A 17,115-nucleotide genomic window follows, 5' to 3' on the forward strand; every position below is an offset into this window, starting at 1 on the left:
TCCACTCCAGTGCCACATCTCCCTATGCCCCAAGCAGAGCAGCCCTAGGGGGCAAATGCTTTCAAGAAGGTGAGGGAGGGAGCCCTCAGTGCTGGCCTCAAGCAGCCCCCGTGTCTGTGGAGAAAGAAGCTAAAGCTCAGGCAAGCTGCCCCACCACCCCTTCACACCCAGACACAAGGCACGGCAAGGAACCAGACGATATCCCAGGTTAGCTAAGGTATAGGAATCACCACGCGTTACATTTCAGTCTTCAGTACAGCGAGAAGCAGGCAACTGCAGCTGATCTTTGAGCTCCCGTGTCCTATTTTGTAAAGCATGGCGTCTCGCTGGGAGGGTAAGCTGCTGGGTTTGAGCTCCACTCTGTAATTGAATTTAATGGCAGAGCATCTTGCAGACATTCCAAAAGAGGGGAATTGCATCTTATTTGCATTTGTTTCTCTCCTGTAAAAGGGATTAAGGGTGACTAGTTCAGAAGAATCCTGCCTGATAAGTCTCCTGGTGCTGTTCGATGGAAACACAGAGCACTCCCATTCTGCATGAGAATTAGCAGGTTGTTGGCCCTGTGGGAGAAGATAATTTAATAAAAAAACCAAACCACAACACCCTGACTTAGTGCTAGGATTTCATGCCTTGCTCTCTTATTTCTAAGACACCAGTAACACACTGAGTCACAAAAGGCTTGGGAAACTTTGCTCCTGGTTGCACAATGTCACTGCTCTCCTGCGTCGTGATCTTACGAAATTCAGAAGTATCATTAAACTGAACCAACATTGTATTTCTGAAAGGCCATCTTATATTATGTAAACAAACAGCTTTTAGTCCCAGAACAAGAGATCGTTGTGTACGATTATGCATCATCATTGCATAGCTCAGACATCACTGATCTGATGTGACAGAATTTCTGAGGGAGAAGCAAAGTCCTAATAATACAAAAAAAAAAAAAAGGAAATTATCCTGATTTTTACAAAGAACTTAACTTCTGGTGAAGTCTGGGATCCCACAGTCTCTCTCAGAAGTGGGCCATGGGAAAGGGATTCAGGCTTGGATTGTTTCCCATTCTTTCAAACACATCTGAGGCAAGCGTAGCGTGACAATGTTTGTTGGATGTGAATCCTCTGGCCCTTACTTACACCTTGGTGCTCTCAGGTTCTGTGAACTTCAGTCAGGTTCATCCCTAGAGGACCCATTTTTCAGAGGGATGCCTTGGTTTATCCCTTAGGCAGGGCACTTCTTTTTGTTCAAGTGAGCTGCTTCTCTCCAGAGTAAGCCGGAGGAAAGGAGAGAGGCAATGGCACCAACGTTCACCCCTGGCAATGAGGTGGCACTGCTTTCCTGGAGGGAGGGCTGTGGTGCAGCCGGAGGAGAAGAGCTGCAGCTTCTTCAAGCTTCCCACAGCCCTGTTGGCACAGGCTGTGTAGAAGACCTGCCAAGGAAGTGTCACCCTCTGGGCGTCCCAGCCAGCTCTCTCCACCTCGGGGGCTGGAGCTCAGCTCTTGGGTACAGCCAAATAAAGGTTGCTCCAGGTGCCAGCAGATTCCAGGCAATGAACCCAGCATGTACAGAGGGCTGCCTTCACCCACCAGCTGGAGAGGAACACAGCAGCCATTGAAACTTATTATGAAGTATGTAGTATTTACCCAGAAAGCCTTTATGGCCTTTTCCTCAAACACATGTGCTATTTGGGCTCACATTAATACACAGAGAGATACAGGTCTCTTGAGGCATGTGCATAATTTAAATAGCTGGCTCGAATTTTTCTTTCTAAAATACAGAAGTCCCCTCATCCACCTTGGTGACAAGTATCTGTAGTTTCAATTCAAAAGGTGGAGTGTCCTTTAGTCTCCACAGCCACATCATCTAGCACTGCTGCCGGGTGGGGAGGGGGCTGGCTACTCCCGCTGGGTAAGCTTCCAGTCTGGACTTCAAAGGCCAGTTAGCAACTGGGGAGGAAGATAAAGGAGCTGAAAGGGATATGCACTGGGGAAGAGTGACTGCAGAGTTACAGGGCTCTACCAGGTGTACTTCTGACCAGAACCCATTCATTCACAGGCCCTTCATGGTTACCTTCATCTCTCTGCAGGTATGCAGCTCTGCATGCTGGCCCTCCCTTTCTCACCTGCTTTCACCCTCATTCCAGAGGCTACATCCCCACTCCTTCATCTCTCACCCTTGCTCCATTCCTGGCCCTCCTTCTACATCCTGTCCTCTGTCTCCTTCATCTCTCATTACCATCACACGCTACCCCCAGCTCTACTATCCCATTTACCCAAAGTCCGGTCACTTCACTTTGCCCTTTCCCATCTATTTCCCCAGATCAGAAGTTTTTTATCTGTTTCCCAGTTTCTTTATGCATCATCTTTCAATCCTTCCCTTCACACCCAGCCACTGTATGTATGTGTTTTTACAGTTTCCAACCTGTCGTCACTGACTACTTTTATTTTGCTGGGAACCACTCTGAACTCCTTCCTCCCTTTAATTCAATGGCACGGCTATGATTCTTTCACACATGTCTCCAAACCCTACTTTTGCTGGCTTCTCCTTCCCAGCACGAGGTCCACCCTGCTCACTATCAGCCCTTGCTCACATCGGACACCTCTTTTCTCTGTTCCCTTTCTCATCCTACTGATGCCTTTGGTTGCTCCCATGACTCTGCTGACTTCCCTCCACTATTAGCCTGTCCTACCCTCCAGCTGTCCTGACAGCTTTCTACCTAGAAGAACACAGCATCTCTAACTCCAGATCCCACACCAGAAAGCCCAGCTTTCTTCTCATCACCTCTGACTCATCACTACATTCTTCCATCTGTCTCCACTTCTCTCTCTACAGAGAAATGCACCAGTTTTCCACGACAGATGAACAAGAAGCCCACATACCCTTCTGCCACTCTTGGTTCCACTTGTGCCGTGACTGCACCATGAGACAGAGTACAAGGGAGATGAGTTTTGTTGACGGCTTATCTGCATGTGACCCCTCCCTTAAATTATCTGCTGATTTCCTTGGAAAACAGTCATGCCTCTTCCAACATTTTTCTTTTCACATTATAAATGCACTTCAGTCTCTCTACTACTATTATTGTTTTTAAACCTATCTCACTCTCCAACTGTTGACTGGTGTCTCTTTTTTCTTCCACCTCCCTGTCCATTGATTTCACAATTTTCAGTGGTTCCTTTCTTCAAGTCTCATTCTAGACCCTCTTCTAACAATTTCCTGTAATGGTAACTCACTGGATATGCTTCTCAGTCTCATTAAATAAGCTCATTAAATGAGGTTTCCCAAATCTTCACCAAGCCAATGTTTTTTTCTTATACCACACCTTTACCTGGAGCTGTAGTCCCCTGTTGGTTCTCTCCCTGGATTTTAAATTTCTTTTAGCATATGAAACAAAGACCCATCCCATATGTAGCCTTGTTTTTAATCTTTCTTCTTCTTAATTCTTGTGGGCAACCTCATCTTCAGGAAGCAGAACCTCAAGGGCTGGAAGAGACTTCAGGCAGATGTCGGGCCCATCCCTGGGAACAAGGCAGGTCCAGCTACCATTTATTAAAGGTTTTTGACTACCTAGGTATAAACAACCTCCAGTGACAGAGACTGCAGTGGTTCTCCAGCCAATTTATGACTGATTTTGCTATTCAGACTGGTAGAAAGTTTTTTCTTGATGTCTGACTTGCATTATTCTTGCCACAGTTTAAGCCCAGGACTTCTTGCCTAGCAACCACAGACAAGGAGAATGTATTATTCTTTTCACCTTTGCAGGACCCTTTTATGTTACAATATTCTCTCTTGTCGTAAGCAGCCCAGTTCATACATGACCATGTTCACCTAATCCCCATTCACCCATGTTGCTCTCCTCTGGTCTCCATGCAAGCAGCGTATCTCTACTAGTGCTCACTAGAGCAAACGGATTAGTTCAAATGTCCTGCAGACTATCTTTTGATCCACATAGCCCAGTATGCTGTTTGCCTTTTCCAGAACAGCATGATATTGCCTCACTTTCTTCCACTTTAACTTCCAGAGCCATTTTCTGAAGAAATGTCAGAGAGCAGCAATAGTTCCATGGCTGCTTTATGCTCAGCCAGGTCCAGTACTTTACATTAGAACTTGTTGAATAGCATCCCATTTTTCCACCTGGTTTCTCTAACACTTTTGTATCATTTGGGATTCAACCAGTATGATCACAGGCCCCTGTAGCTCACTGAGACCCCTTGCTACGTCCATCTTATACAGATTCTATCGTCTCTCTCAATTATGTGGTCTCCCACCTATCCAGGCATACAAAAATCTCCTCTGTGGTCTTTCAATACTTTTTGTCTGTGTTCAGACAGCATCCTCTTCTTTAGCCTTAATAAATAAAAACTACTTTCACACATCCCAAATACAGCTGGAGAGATGGCTTTCCTCACCAGCACTCTCATCTTGGTACACCCTGTCCCTGGTGAGTTCCCCCCACCTTCTCTGCCATATCAAACTATCATCAGCTTGTTGCCACTTCTTCGCACATAGTCTCTCATTCGCTGCTGAACTTCCAGCCTACACTGTGTTTGGCCAGCAATGTCCCTTCCGTCTTCAGCTTGCCACGTTACAAACAAGCACTTCTGGGTTTTCTCTTAAGTTCCCCTTATGCTTCAGGGCAGATTTCCAGAAACAACAAAGAAACTCCCAGGAACTTCATTACCCTCTTCAAACTCTCCTGAAAAACTTCTTCTGTGTCAGGAAGGCTACAATAAATAAATGCAGAAATCAATACAATAAATGCTTGGTGTGCTGAGAACACCAAATATCCTCCTGTCCTCTTGCTGCCTTATTGCCCCCTTATCTCGCTCCTTCACCCACTGGCTGCTGTCCTGCACTTCCATCACACGTTTTTTGGAAAGGAGCCTCTCTTTCCAATATGTAGTTTTACAAGACCTAGTCCAGCGGTGTCCCAGTTTCTGACTGGTGTCCTAGACACCATCTAACAACAAATACCCCTAAGTCATGGCAGACAATAGTGGAAAGTTAACCTTGATAGCAAGTGGCTGCAAGTTGTTTGAATTTGACTGCAACTTGGCACTTCCTAGGTTAGCATGATGATGATATCAGTTCATTTCCCAGTAAGAAAATCTGGTAAAAAGACACCAGAAGCAGCTCTCAAAGCAAGTTTCATGGCATTTGCTGCATGACCCTGAAGTGAAAGGAAAACTCGTCTTCTAAGATGGTCCCTTTGGTTTAAAAGTAAAATACCTGTGGATTGGATTGGAGTGGATTGGAACTAGAGTGAACTAGTGAACTCTAGTTCAAGGGACAAAGAGAAAACTTCAGTTTTCAAAGCCACTGGACAAGGTACTGTTAAGTAGAAAGCTCATAAGGAAATATAGCAGTATATCATATATAACCCTTTTCTGATTTCAGCTTGAAACACTCTGCATTGGTTACTAACTTAAAAATTTTGGGAAGTGTGAATACCTCCCCTTCTCTTGCAGGAGTTGTACTAGCCCTGCACACCTATACCTCTAAATAAAGGACAAAAAGCAAATATGTTCTGAAGAAGGACATAGTTAATAAGAAAAAGCCCTCTGTATCTAGTAGCAGCACTAGTGATGCTCAGAAGGGAGTGCTCTGTATTCGTGTTTACATATTGATTGTTTTGAAGCCTCTTTCAGTTCCAGGAATGGTAGACTATAAAAAATGATATATATTTGTGGTTTGGCACCCAAAGAGAGCTTCAACTCATGCATCATTGCCGGTTGCCAACATCTGCAAAATATTACACGTTGGTTTTGTTTTGGGGTTTTTTAAGCCTCAAACTGCAAAACTAACGTCACTCACTGGTTGCACCTACTGCCGAGTAACAGGGTGGAATTTTGGTATTGGAGTTTCGCCAATGCAGGTCACCAAGTTTACTAATAAACAGGATTTTATGATAATACTTCTCTCTGCTGCTGTGCTATAGAGTAAATTCTAGCTAAATAAAACTTAGAAAGAAATTTCAGTTTCTTTTCAGAACTGACTAGTGAATAAAGAACATTGAGATTTATTTTTAAAATAATCTTCCACTGAAAATGTACCAGTACCACAGTATAATGACACTTGGCTTTGTCAAAGGAGGAAAATAATCTGCGCAGATGATTTTGGAACCATATGTGTGAGCAGTGGGGAACAGTCTGTCAAAGTGTAGAGTCCTCCTTCTTGCTGAAATACTTGGCAATGGTCTGTACATAGAAAATCTGATGCCAGAAAAACTCACCCCATGCTTACACAAGCCCAGCAGATCTCGTGACTCACACACAGCAGCACAGATGTGTATACAAGGAACCATCCTTAACCAACATCTGTCTCAGACACAAGTGAGAAAGAAAGCACCACCCTGAGCAATTAAGCCACAGCTGCCAGGCAGTAGCGAATACTTGCTCAAAATGCATCACATGGCATCAAGTTATTGTGGGCAAACACCATCAACTTCAGCAGTTGTAGCACACATTTTTTTCTTGCTTATAAATGGCAAAGAAGTAGGCAAACAGGAACATCACAACACTAACTTTTCCCCCCTTCTTGCCTGTCGAATTTCAAGACCACAACAGCAAACCTCACCACTGCATATGTGCTTCATGGAAGGATAAGACTTCATGACACTTAGTGTTTGTTTGCAGAAAGAATAGGCATGCTTATAACACAGATGGATATCCAGAATGTATTTGGATTGGAGTAGAAAGGAAGATAAAAGAAACACTGGTTAATAAACTCAAATTCAACCCCTTTATCTTAAACTGTTAAATTTCAGGCTCCTTTGCCTTCAATGCTATTTTAGCTTTACTTCAAATTTAATCTGTCTGCAGCATAGGCGTAATGTTAGTCTGACATGCCCAAGTGGAACACTGAAGCAAAAGCACTATTGTAAATTCATGCCTTGCTTGATTTTGTAACTGATTTCCAGTACAAATTAACTCTAAACCATCAACTGGTCCACAGCAATGAAGGTTCCGCCTGCATGCAGTAGAGCTATGGAAACACCTAAGCCACAACAAAAGGTCCACAAAAACAATTAGAAATGCAAGCTTGAAAACAACATGTTTTGTAAGCTAAAGCGAAACATCTGAATCTGCTGTTGGTAAAGACAGATCTGCCAGAAACAAATATGCCTCCATGGCCGTGACCTAGCCAACATCAAGATGCAGCTCTCCTCTTCAGAAATATCGATTAATTAAACCTAGACCAAGACAGTGGAGCAGTGGTCCTCACCACACTTGCTCTGCAACTGACATTTTGTCCATCTAGTTTCAGCGTGGATTTCTCTTTTTCTCTTGCATGCAAAATGAATCACAGGTCAGCACAAACACTGTAAGATGCCTTCAAATCTCCCGATTTTTGACTGCTCTTTTTTAATGCTAACACAATGATTTTGCATAATAAGCTAAGCTACTTTTCCCAGATCCTGCTGGTGAGGCTTTTTTCTTAGCCCACCAGTCACTGTGTATATGGCCAGCTTTGCTGCCCAGGGCTCTGACTGGCACACACTGGTCTCTCCACCACCCACCCCAGGTTAGCACCCCTGCAACAGAGCTGGCAGAGGCAAACACATGCTGCCTCTCAGTTGCCACAGGTCAAAGTCCAGCTTTAATATACATAAGCTTGAATGGATGAGTCATAAGCCCACATGCTTTTCTGCTATGGGAATAGTAACTTCTGGTGAAGAAGCAAACAACTTCTCAGACTACTGCAGATAGACTGAATGGAGCCCTTCAGGTTTTAAGCATACCAGTAAGAAAATGCACACTCACGCTGAAATCTTGTGTCAGATGGATCGAGGGCATGGCGTAACTCAAAACCATCTTCCTCTCTTCAAAGAGAAGGAAGAAGAAAATAAAAGATCTCAGACCTGTGCATACACCTTTCTGCTCTCACATGCACATATTTATCAATGCACTTGCTCATCTTCTGCAGCCTTGGATTGCCTTTCTTTATCTGTGATCTTAGCTTTAAAAGCCACAGAAACTTTTCCTCTCTTAAAATTCTCCATCATATAAATTATCCCTCCCACACATGGTCTCTGTAAACCAATGGTAAAATAAGTTTGTATGAGGCTGTGTACAGTAAAATTACCTGTTTGTTGCACAGCCAAAGCCCACCAGAGGGTCCCCAAGAAAAATCACTTACAAGCTGAAACACAGTGCTGTGATCCAGCCTGTGTTTACGTGGCAGGAGTGTTAGCCGGTGTCTCGGCCATGCTCTCTCACGTGGCACTGGGACTTGGGGTGAGCATGTGTGGTAATGGTGACAAGCTGGACCAAAGGGAAAGAGGGTGGGCAATGGGAGGACCCCTGCATGGCCATGGGGTGTGAAAAGGGCATTGCGCCTGCCCTGTGCATGGTGCTGCACCCCACAACATCAAGAGGGGGCCTGGACAAAACCTGGCTCTGCCCGCTTGCCTGTCCACCCTGCACAGGGGCTGCTGCCTCGATTTTTCAGGCAGGGATGGGGGGAAGGTGCCTCTGGGCAACATTTGAAAAGCGCAGTTGGGACAGCCAAGGAGAGCTGAGAAATCCCAATTTCCCTGCTGAGACAACTTAGAGCTGGAACGGGATGCTCCAAAAAACAGGGAAACCAGAAAGCAGCAAATTAAGAATCAAGCAAAACCAAAACAAACCAAACATGAACAAAAGTAGTCCTACACACATCTGATACACTATAAACCCTGTTCTTCAGTGAGAGGTGGGCATTTTGCAAGTCTGGCCTGTCTGTGAAGAACTTTCCCCAGTCAGATCTGCAGACCAGGCTTGTTTACACGGTGTACATCAAGAGGAAACCCCTCGAAAACTGGGTCACCGAGGTTCGAGCCTGGAGCCCAGCCACAAGGAAGGAACCCAAAAACACGTCACTGAGCTTTGCAGCATGCAGGCAGCCACTGACCTGGGTCATGGAGTGGCGCCCACATGGTGACCTGACTCCCTGACACCTAACTAAGGGCCAAGCTGTAATTTAGACGAAGCTGGTGATTTTCTATCAGCTCCAGCAAGCTGAAGGTGTTGAACCCATGAGCTCACACAGCTTGGCATCATCTAACTAAGCTGACAGCACCAAATCAGTGAATTCATGGTGCTCTGTGTTTCAGCTAGGGCAAAACAAAGCTGAAGAAATAGCACAGCAGCATTGTCTTTGGGGGGGGGGGGGGGGGAGGCAGAGATCCTGAGCATGGCCAGACTTCAAGGGGAGCACTTGTAGGCAGTTGAAGAAGCATTCCTGTCTTCCACTTCTTTTGGTTGTGGAGGAGAAAGCGCCTTTCCCTCAAAGAGCGCCTGGAAGCAAGGTATCACTCCCTACCATCTCACTGCAGTGATGGTCACGTTTTGGACTGTCATGCACTAGGATCAAGGCAGATATGATGTCACAGGGAAGACTGAGCTGCTGAAATACAGCAGAGGAGATGGAGCAGGAGAATGCAACAAGAGAAAAACTAGCAGATGGGCAGAAAATAGGCTAGATGATTCTGAAAGGGAAGAAATCATTAAGTTTAGAAATCTTCCTCTGCTTCCTAGTCAACAAACATGTTGCTGGGATCAGGTAGGATAATCCTGCTCCTGGGTCCATTTCTGCCAGATGTGCCTGTTCACATTCTCAAGTTCAGTGCACTTCCTTCAATCAAGCACAAAATAAATTCTCACATTTCCCCCACTTCGCTTTTACATGCACACTCCATTCCATGTTTCCCCAGGGGCATTTTCCACTGGATCTGTTTTGTTGTAAAGGCAACAGATAGTTGCCAAAAAAAAAAAATATCCAAAACAAACAAACAAAATAGCCCAAACAGCATGGATGTAGTTCATGTAGTTCAGTTGTAGTGCAACGCAGTTCACTGACCACTCTATCATTCTCTGTCATTACTGGTAAATTATTCAATCTGTTATCAAGGAAAGTGCTTTAAACATGCAATCATCTGTTGTATATCTTGTGTTCTAAAAGTGTGTGGTCATGTCAAATATGTCCTAAACTCTTTCATTTTGTCTGCCCAGTTGTACATAGACACCAGCATAAACAAATATCAGATACACATACCTACAAGTAATGTAATGGATTCAATCCACTTCTGATGCTTCTCTTTCATCTTCAAGGAAAGAGGAGGGGGAAAAAGCCCTGTTCCACTTCCACTGTGCTCACGCAATCCCATCACCACCTGCCTGCCCTGCTCCCATTTGAGTGGGGAATTTCCTGAGAGATGTGGATCTGGTATGTTTTTCAGCACAGATTCACTGAGCCTACAGAGTGACCCTAGTGACTGAATGGCATTTACATGCTTCAAGGGGTGAGTTTGATACTGAGAAGGTTTGCAAGGGAGTTATTTCTACAACTGCATCACTAAACCAGAAGGTAAGAGGTATGAATATCTTGGACCTGAACATGTGTAGCGATATGATTTCAAAACAGAGAGCACACATAGTGAGCAAAGTTGAGATAATCTGGGAGCTGGCCACCAGTGCCACACATGGAATAAATGCAGTGTCCTCTGCTTTCGCCACCATGTTTTCCATGCTGGAGACCAGGATACTTGGCTGGGAGTAAAACCAGGTTTCTACTGCTGCAGGAGGCTAGAGCAGGTGGCATTAGACCCTCTTTATGTTCAAGCTGGTTTTTCCCCTCCCTGCCTGCTTTGAGCTGTAAACAGCCCAAGAGAGGTGTCCTCTTAAGTAGCAGGCATTGCTATCACCTGGGAGTGGCTCCCAAACACTCCACCATTTGAAATCATCACCTTGCTTGCAAAGGTTAATAGGACGGGCTGATTTCCAAGTGGGAAGCTTTGTATGTAAGTGGGTTAGCAAGAGGGTGGGGAGGAGACAGGCCCTTATAAAAATAAAAATTCACTTACCCAGCAGTTGTAACTGGGCAAGGTCACTTACAGTATGCAAGACATAAAGCCCAGCGTAACAGATATTTACTTAACATGGGGAAGTGGACCAGGCCACTCATCTCCAGTGAGGATCTACTGCCCAGGCATGGTGCTGTTGGGCATCCTGCAGTAGGGGAAGTCCAAAACAGGACAGGTTTTTATCCCAAGGACCAGGAGCAGAAGAGTCCGCCAAACAGGAACATGCAGTAGCAAACACCGGGGCTCAATTTTGTTTGTTTTATTTTAATATAAGCCACCCCATCTATCTCCATTCCATACCTTAATGTGCTTCCCCCTAACCCAAGGCATCTGCCCCCCCCCCGCCTTTTTATTCCTTCTCATTCAACTGCATCAGGTTGCTTTCATCAGAGCATATAGGATGGGGAAGCACTGCCATGACCTCTCAGCAGGTCACTCACAAAGGACAAACACAAGGAGAAAAAAACATCAGTTCTTGGAAAACAAGACCTGAAACTTTTCTTTTCCGACATGGACTAGCTTGGCAGCTCGTGCTATATATAAAATGAAACATAAAATGTCTTTCTCTCTTTTGACAAACACTGCTGCACATGTCTGCTCAGATCTATTTCAGGCATCAGTACTTATTCAAGGCAAATCACAGCTCTGTGTAGGTGTGTCAAGGATGATTCAGCAGAGAAACATGCATGGCTGAAAATGTACCATGCCTATGGAAAACAGAAATGTTGTATACCCCTTTCTAGCCAAATTACAGAAATCTCCCTTTTCATGCTTACACTAAGATGTAAGGTGGTTCTGCTTATTGCTTTAATGAGCTGCTCCTTCCACTGGTGCAGAGGGTCAATCATGCAGTCTGTGTTAAGCAGAAAGTACCACACAACAGCAGGAAAATACTGATGTCTATGCATGTCGTATGTCTTTCATTGAACAGCATCATGTTTTTCCACACCTAAGAAAAAGGACAACAGCAGCTTGGTGACATATACATGGCAGTTTCCTTAGGTGTATATACATATTTACATAAAGAACTTTTAATACTAATAGGGAAATATACTTAAGTAATGCCTTTTATACTAGGAAACCAATCTATGAGTTTGATCAATCTGTTAGCTTTTTACAGCTTGATTATTAAACCAAATTAACTCCTACTGTTACACACAGTTCTTGCATGAGATATATCACACAAACCCACATATATACAAATATTTACTCTCAAGAAGAGCTGACCTCTCTTAATGCACAAATGTTCTGTGTTACTCCAATTTAGATGTAAAATGTCACATTTTAAAAGAAGAGCCTTGGGAGAACATACTGAAAATAGCCATTATGTCCATGAAAACATCTCATTATTCAAAATGGAGTTATGTTTAAAAGTGTCCTGTTTATTTAAAGCTCAAGTTCTAAAAATAAAATCCACATTTCTCATTCTGTTCAGATACTCAATTACTTAACATGTTTATGGCACTAAAATGAACACTGGTATGTTTTGTTATTTAGGCTTTTTAAAAAAAAAGTGTTGTAACGACAACCAAAGATTTAGTAGCCATTTTAATTGCTGAAGTTGACCTCATAGGAAGTGATCTTGGAGAAAGACAGGCTTTTAGCAGGGCAGTGATTTAATACATTGAATTTACTGCAAGATAAATAAGCAAGAGTAATACTATTTTCAAATCTCTCTACTTTTGCCTATGTGAGGTCTCCATGAGGAGTATCATGAAATGGATCAAGAGGCATGCAGCTGACTTGTCACAGGGCACTCTAAGAGAAAGATGCTCCCCCAGTTCAGTCCTCATTAGGAGGTGCAGAGGGCTGCTGCTGGCAGTTTTTGGATGGAGTCACAAGAGAAAGTTGCTTTTGCCATTAATTCCATGGGGTCCAGAAGTGAGGAGATGAGAAGCAGCCTCCTTGCCACGCTGAAGAACTGTCAGAGGCTTCCATCTGACAAAAAGCCTAAAAGCACATAGTGCTATTTCCAGCATTTCAGGTCTAACACATCAGGAACTTACCAGCAGCTCCACGGGTCTTCTGGTCAAACTGGCAGGGAAGCTATTGCCATCTTATCTGCCAGATCTTTTTCTGGAGGACTAATAGCATGACACCCCTTTTTCAGGGTTATAAAAAGGGATTCTCCTCTGGCTTAGATATTGACCTGCTGTACCTATTTACCTGTGCATAATAAAGACATAGCACCTTCCCTGAGGGGAATCACAGATCAAATATACATATGCCAATCTGGGCTCCACAACAGAGCATACCCAGAAGCAGAGAGGTATTTGAAGCCTGTCACAGGGCTTATGCCTAAATGTGATGACAACATCTTTGGGCAAATATGTCTACTATGAAATTGTGGTGTTTTTTCAGATCCACTTAAAAACCAAGATGGGCAAAACCAACCAAAAAAAACCCAACAAAACCATTTACCCTCAGCCTCACATTCAGGAAGTGAAATTGCCACCTTAAGACAACAACAACAGCCCTAAAAATTATCTATTTTTCATTATTGTTGTTGTTGTTGATAAGATTACAAGTGACTGTACCAGAGCCCCCCTGGGCAGCTGGCACTGAAGGAGCTGTGGAGCCCAGCCAGTGGCTCCAAAACACACACATGCAGAAAATGGTGCATCAGAAGTGCCATCGCTGGCCACATCGCCGGCTGTTGGAAGAAGCAACAAGTGAGCACAACCCATCTCCAGGCTGCCCTTCCCCTCTTTTAAAATTCCAGATTAATGAGCGCTTCACACAGAAGGGAAAATTTTTAACTCTGACTCACAGGCTTATTATTTTTTGTTTATAAGACACACCCACTAATTTTACATTGGATGCAGGCATACATCATGAACAACAGGCACGTGACAAACATTAGAAACAGTAGTGTTGCCCATAACACAACTTGATTAATCAATCATACACTTCCTTGGCACTCTCAGGGACAGACCCTTAGCATGCCATTAGACTGTTACTCAAAGTTGGAGAGAGAGCTCACATGAACGTTTTCTAGCAGCTCTTTAACTGATACAGAATCTGCTGCAAACCTGCAAGCAGGCGGTACCCTCAGCCAGAGCGTGTGGGCATCTCTCCCATCAGTGGGAATCCCACAGCAGACAGGAGCAGTCAGTGGGCCTAAGGCTTTGGCAAATGAGAAAATAAATCCCAGCTGATATTTTGTACCTAGCTTTTCATCCATCAGGATCACAGAGCACTCTGCAAGCTGACTCAAGACCAGAGAAATCCCATAACACGCAGCCTCATACGATGGGGATGGCCACCTCCTGGATGTATGCTTTGCAGAGATGAAGACTCCTTCCAACGCTCTGGCAGAAGAAAAGGACCCTCAAGTGGGTGTGAAGGTTCATGCTGCCAGAGTGTAAATGAGAATCAGACCTGACAGCCTTTAAACAGCATAGCCGCCCTGCGCAGCAGTGCAGAACCAGAGGAGAAGGCTGTCCAACTAAAATAACAGGGATTTAGGCAAAAAGAAAGTTTGGAAGCAACCATACAACCAGTTGGACTGAGGCAAGAACTAATGCTAGCAGATCTGCCAGCTCCAAAACACATTAAAAAAATATACAGTAATAACAAAAAAATCATGACACACAGCTCAAATCTTGAGTTTTCTAAAACTGAATACTGTTCAGTTAATTTGGTTTATTAACTCTGCAGGCATATTCTGGTCATCAGTTTGAGCTTTCTCCCACAAATACAAGGTCTAGAAACAAGCTGTGACGTGTTGAAGAGAGCAGGGACTCCTGTGTAGTCAATCATCTGCCTGAGCTCCTGGCAAACAAGACCAGCTACACTGTGGCGCCCAGGATGACCACAAGCATGGCTCCCCCAGCCGTAGGACCCCTGTGCAAAGCCGCTCCCAGGACCCATTGCAACCCCGTTCACTTGTGTTCCCACCAGCAGTCAGAGGGCAGACTGCCACCTAGTGAACCACTCTTCCTCCTCCTCCTCCCCGCAGCACCCCACACTTTCCGGCCCTGTCCCACTGATGGCGGACCCATGGCAGCTGTACTGTCTCCCCATGACTGTTACTGCTCTGGCAGCAGCTCCCAAAGTTTCCTGCTCATGAGCCAACTTCCAGGCTTGCATTGCTGCAGGGAGTCACTGCTGCTTGCCTGGGAGCTGCTCATGGCTCTGTGATGAACATTTTGGCTTGGCTTGCCCAGAGCATTGCTCTGTCTCCATTCCACAGAGCAGGCAACCTCACCGAGCAAGGCAGACCCAGGATGAAGGCCAAGGAAGCACACACAGCAGAGCAATTGAACCCCTTTAAAGTGGCATCCCCGTTGATTCAATCTTCATAGCAGGCTTTTGTCAGGAAGAAATAAGATTACTGAAGCGAATGAGAAAAGGTATAGAGGAGTGCCACTGGTGTGGGGCAACCTGAAGATGTTTAATGGAGGGAATTCAACAGGAGAAACAACCCCAGCACAGAGAAGAGACCTTGCAGGGCTGAAGACTCTGGTGCACCACTCGTGAGGGTCCCTGCTGAGATTGCTCCTCTAGTGTGGCCAGGCCTTGGAACTGCCTCGTCCTTGGCCTTGGCTTCTCTGTCAAGCCCAGAAAGCCCAAAGTAAGGAGGCAGCACATCGGTGCACTCAGGCCAGGCCGTGAGCAGGCAGGCTGCAGGCTCCTACCTCCGAACACATGAAGGGATGTGAGCTGCTTGATGAGACCTCATCTAATATAACCACTGCATTCTTGGTATGGATTCTTGATACTAATCACAGGCTGGCTATAGTTGGAATAGATGGTGATTGCCCACTCTCCCCAAATCCAAATTCCTGCTGGTGATCCAAGGATCTCACTGTTTTTCTTTTTTCTGTTTTTTTCCAAACCTGGCATAAAGAGAGCAGATCTCACTGTACTTTATTTCTGGAAGTCAGGGAGATTATTGAAGCAATCATTCACTGGGAAGAAACAAGTTCAGGCAAATTATAGGTATCCCTCCTCTCCTGAGAGGCCTGAGTATAAGAGAGATGCAAAAAATGCCTCACTTGAATATGTCTGAAAATAACAAACATCTCCTAACCAGTTGTTCACCCTTGTCCATTATGTGGCGTCATAACGGAGCAAATAATAGTGTACCAAGGGAAGTAAAAACACCTCTGAACACCATCTAACACAGCGATTGGGTGTTATTCTTATGAAATATGCTGGCCAAGTAGAGAAAAGTGGCAGGGTGGAAGCTGCTTGGAAACCCAAGGACAGCCAAAGCAACAGGTCCAGGCTCAGCCACCCCTACTCCTGTTGTTGTAAAATAGGAGTGACACGTTGCACACTATGTAGGTAATTACAGCCACTTAACCCTCATCTGCATTCCACACAATGCAGCCAAGGAATAAATATAATTACCTCCTTGTCTAGCGCTGTTCCTCAGGTTAACCTCCCACCAGCCAAGCAACCACCTCCCCCATTAAAAAAAAAAATATTCAAAAGCATTAAATTGACAACTAAATCCAGGGTTCTGATCTCTGGAGCAACTCCCCAGAGGACCCCCTGCATGCCCAATTTTGTTGTGGAGGACCAACAGAACATCCCCCACCCCAAACATCCATACAGCACTGTCAACTGAGAAAAATGGGGTCAAACCAAGAGCAAAGCAAGGGAAAATACATGATGGATACAAGAGAAAGCTTCCTGAGAGGAAACTAACCTATGCCTTCCATTCACTAAGAGAAAGCAAGTTTTCCAGTTCACTTGGGATAGCTCTCTAACTCTTCCTAACTCTAGCCAGAACTGAGGGGTGGTAAGAGACCAGCTGGGATAGAGATTGGGCAAAGCGATGGGAACTTTCCATCCCAAGTTTCTTGTGCTGATGTAAGTCAGTGCAAGACCACTGAAGCTGGTGGAGGCTAAGTTTATTTATATCACCTGAGGATCTGTCTGATGAATCACCATATCGCTGTGGTTGGAAAATACTGCCTCACCGGGAAAATCCCACTTTCAGTGACACAAAATCTGAATGGCAAGGGAAAGAGCTCTCTTCCAGCTCCAAAGCAAACTTACTTAAAATTAGGTGGGGCAATGTCCCCGCAACAATGAGAACTCACACCAGTTCCTCAATGGCTTTTCAGCTCAATCAAGACTGTCAAAACATTTCTTATTAGATCTTTCCTACTAGTGTTTCTTTTCTTTTGAGATACCCTCTGCTTCTCCTTCCTTCAGACTCTTATCTCCTTGCACATGTTCTGCCTCACAAGAGAATAGCCATAACAAACCATGATTTATGGCCAACTTGGAAAATGTGATGACATCCAGGGTTCCATTTGAATTCC

At 44.7% G+C, this 17,115-nt stretch overlaps 1 long non-coding RNA gene across 1 annotated transcript in view; it reads right to left on the bottom strand.

Annotated features, from left to right (window-relative positions):
* Positions 1-11,419: 11,419 nt before the first annotated feature.
* LOC141919230 (uncharacterized) overlaps positions 11,420-17,115 on the bottom strand; it is a 55,410-nt gene continuing 49,714 nt past the window's right edge. The window contains exon 3 of the long non-coding RNA XR_012621903.1: positions 11,420-11,783. This is a non-coding gene — a long non-coding RNA (uncharacterized LOC141919230). The remainder of the gene's footprint in view (positions 11,784-17,115) is intronic.

This window comes from Strix aluco, chromosome 2 (genome assembly GCF_031877795.1).
Source record: "Strix aluco isolate bStrAlu1 chromosome 2, bStrAlu1.hap1, whole genome shotgun sequence".
In the NCBI taxonomy this organism is placed as follows: domain Eukaryota; kingdom Metazoa; phylum Chordata; class Aves; order Strigiformes; family Strigidae; genus Strix; species Strix aluco.